This window comes from Penaeus monodon, chromosome 3 (genome assembly GCF_015228065.2).
Source record: "Penaeus monodon isolate SGIC_2016 chromosome 3, NSTDA_Pmon_1, whole genome shotgun sequence".
Lineage (NCBI taxonomy): Eukaryota > Metazoa > Arthropoda > Malacostraca > Decapoda > Penaeidae > Penaeus > Penaeus monodon.
Window position 1 is genome coordinate 5,766,584 of NC_051388.1, and position 4,110 is coordinate 5,770,693.

Below are 4,110 nucleotides of genomic sequence, written 5' to 3' on the forward strand. Positions count from 1 at the left end.
TTAGATATTATGAAATTGATGTTAAATGGAGAATGTCGATGCATTTTATGGGAAAAGAGAAATGAAGCTCATTCTGAAAATGGCACATAAATCATAGACTTTTAAATGATGTGAAGTGGTATATGCTATACAGGTACTGTTTTCAGTAAAACAATATCTGGCTGAAACTAGGTTGATAAAATATACAAATTGGATATCAATATCTTCCTGTTCTTGTTTCACATTATTATTTTTATTTGCCTTTAAGCCTTTGCGAAACGGGTGGCATGTACACACATGCCATAGCTTGGCGGGACTATCTGCCGGGGGCATGTATGTACATGCCATGGTGTATGTATGGACATGCCATCAGTTTTCTTTTATTACAAACACGGTAAAATATTATTTTTCTGCCACTGAAAGTGTGATTAAGTTGTTTTTAACACTTTCTCATTTTTACTATGGAAAAAAAAAAAAAAATAATAATAATAATAATAAATTAAAAAATAATAATAATAAAATAAAATAAATAAATAAATAATAATGCAACAAACCGACGATTTCAACTCCATGATGCCGCACACTGCTTATTTTATTCAGACTATAGACTGAATAATGATCAACTATGGAGTCTATATAACAACAAAAATACCCTTCAGTCTCGATTTATCAGAAAATATGGCAAGTAGAGACTTTAGAAAATAATGAAAACTGAAAATACAACATATCCTCGTAGTATTACGAAGAAACGGCATTGGATGCTGGTATTTGGCATGAGTGGTCGCGCATGCTAGGGCGACGATATAAGCCCCCGCCAGCAAGGGCCGGGCCACTATGAATACTACCTGTCGGGAAAGGGTTAATCCTAAAACAGGACTGGTAATGGCTAACATCTGATCTCCTTCCAATAGTGGAGGCACATCTGCAGATATAATGCCAGGACATAACAATGCATATTTTGACACTTAGCTAATACGGTTGAATTAAAAGTACACTCATCTTCAGGTGATGTGTGAGTTCTCCTGTATCATGGACAGGCTGGCACAAAGAGATTGCAATAAAGGGAATGGACTGGTCTGTAGGAGTAGGCAAGATCAACTAGGCCAAGCATTTGTCAACCAGACATCAAAAAAGGTGCCTTGGTGTCACAGAGTTGACTTTATTTATATTAATATCAGTTTCAGTTATACGTGCAGACAAATCAAGATAAAAAGTAAGAGGCCCTAGAGGTACAGAGCCATGGCCCACCAGCATGTGGACAAGCTCTGGCTTCATACTTACTTCTTCCTTCAGCCCCCCTTGGGTTAAGTGGTAATTTCAGGAAGGCAGCCTTGCTAACCCACCCCACTGTGACAACCTACAGGTGGTTACAGTAGAGAAATTTGAGGAAGAGGGACACATACCCCTTAGTCATTAAGTGAGGCAGACTGGGTCCCAGTGGGAGGGTGACCACTGGGACACAGTTTTGCTCCAAATGGTTTAAAAGACATGTGTTGCTTATATACAGGGCTCTCGCCATGAGCAGTAACTTTGAATGTGTCATCCTGAGTCTCTTATCTGATAAAGTTTCTTCCTCTCTCTCACTCACTACTCTCACACTCACTCACTCACGTCATCCACCTTGGAGAGCCCAGGTGGAAGGAAAAAAGAGAAGGATATGGAGGGGGGATATGGAGGACAAGGAGGAAACAGTGATGTAGACTATGCCAATGATAGTTTCTCATTTTGGGTAGAGGGTGGGGCCTGGTGTAGCTGAATTATGTGATTGGAGGGAAGAGGGATGGTGGGTAGAGCTATAGAATTTCTAGGGCAATATCCAAAGTCAAAAAAATAGAGCCAGAACAGAATACGGGGATCATTCAGCAGCAACTAAAATAAAATGGAATTATGATGCCAAAGTTGGCATCACAGTATATTCCGCTGGTTCTTCATGACACCTAAACTGGTGTCCAGTGTAAAACGGGTTAAGGGATAAGGATGACATGTCCCTCCTGCATCCAGATGGCTGCCAACCAAGTAAGAGATAAATAAGACAAATGGGATAGTGGGCCCCTGTCAGCCACAACTTACCACTAATTAGGGCAATGCTGGGGAGGATGGCAGAGGAGGCATCCATCCTGAATGACAGACTGTTCAAGTGCAGCCCTGGAACTTTTGCTCTTTGCAACAGAATAATCAGTTGCCACTGCTACTGAGGGAACTGAAGCAGCAGAAAATGTAAGTAGGTCCCCTCTTTGAGATGAGATCTGGTAACAATACAATTTATAAGGGTGGTTACACCTATTACCAGTCGGGCTGTAGTGTTGGTCGCCATCTTCAGGGTGTAGTAATATCCATCTAAAAGACTTCAGCCTTCAATAGTAAAGGCAACTACAGTTAATGAGCATAAAATGATTAGAGGACATATTTGGCTTTTTCTTTCTTATTACTGTGCGAGCTCTTCCTGACATGTAAACTCAAGGGGAAAGTGGCATACCATACTAAACTTACTTCCATGGCACACAGCTGTTCTTGATGAGATATTTGCATTGTTCTGGGTGCTTTCAACTCTGCTTCAAATAGCCAGTGAGCTGGCTATGAGATGTCTGTCAGTCCTTTTGGCTTAGAAGCTGAAAACAGTTATGATAATAGCCTTCCACGATTTCTGGTTCCTAGTACCAGTGCTCCAACCAGCATCACTGGACATGGTTTTGACATACATTCTTCTGCAACAAGTCTGTTAACACCTAGGCTGTTGATTTTTATTTCATTACAGCTTCCAGCAATTCATTCTTTACAAGATAAATCTTGGCCAATGAAGGAATAAATGTTCTTCAATTTCTTTTCGGTTTCTACACCATCTGCAATGGGGTCTTTTTCAAATCTTATTGAGTAGAAATTGGTTTATTTGTGTGTGCTTTGTTTTCATTCTTGTTAAGTGTATGTCTGATTTTCTGTCTTTTTTATATTGTCCAAACTTATGAACTGATGAATTTTTTAAAATATATAAAGGGTTTTTAAAACAAATATAATAATATTAAAATAAAATATAAAAAATATATAATAATATTTTTTATATATTATAATATATTATATATTTTATATAAAATATTTGTTTTAAATATATATAAATAATATATATTTTTAAAAATTTAATTATTAATTTTTAAAATTTATATACTATATTAATTTTATATATATAATAATATAATAAATTTATAATAAAAATTATATAATATTTAAAAATATATATATAAAATATAATAAAAAAAAGAATAATTTTTAAAAAAAAAATATTATATTTATATATATTTTAATATATAATTTAACAAATATAAATATTAATAATTAATATAATAAATAATTATAAATTTTAAAATATCTTATAAAATATATCAAAAATAATTTTATAATAAAATAGATATTAATATAAAATATAAAATATTATATATATATAATAAATTTTAAATTATATAAAAAATAAAATTTAATATATAAAAATATATATATAAAAAAAATATATAATAAATATTTTTTATATATATAATATTATTTATAGTTTTTATATATATATAAATTATATTTTTTTAAAAAGTTATATTTTTAAAAATTTAATAAAATTAAAATATAGTAATTAAATATTAAAATATATAAATAAAAAAACAATTTAATTAAAATATTTAAAAAAAAAAATAATATTAAATATTATATATATATATTAAAAAATTTAAAAGTTTAAATATATAATTTAAAAATTATATTTAAAAAATATTATATAAATATTTTATAAAAAAATTTATATTTTTTAATAATAATTAATAATATATAAATTTTATCTTTATTAAATATATATATTTATATCTATATATATTTATATATTTAATAATAAATTTTATATATTAAAAAATATATAATATAAATTTTATATATATATAAATATAATATAAATATTTTATATAAATATAAATTTTATATATTCTAAATATATATAATAAAAAATAATAAAATATATTATAAAATATAAAAAAATATATTTTTATTATATATATTATATAAATATTTAATTTATTTTATTATATGGTGTAAATGACCCTTGCCTCATTTTTTTATTTCCCCACGTTGGGGATTTTTTTGGGATGTATTAATATTGGG

General features: G+C 29.9%; 1 long non-coding RNA gene across 1 annotated transcript in view; it reads right to left on the reverse strand.

Moving 5' to 3' along the window:
- Positions 1-2,045: 2,045 nt before the first annotated feature.
- The window catches only part of LOC119591072, a 7,528-nt gene continuing 5,463 nt past the window's right edge, over positions 2,046-4,110 (reverse strand). The window contains exon 2 of the long non-coding RNA XR_005230314.1: positions 2,046-2,225. This is a non-coding gene — a long non-coding RNA (uncharacterized LOC119591072). The remainder of the gene's footprint in view (positions 2,226-4,110) is intronic.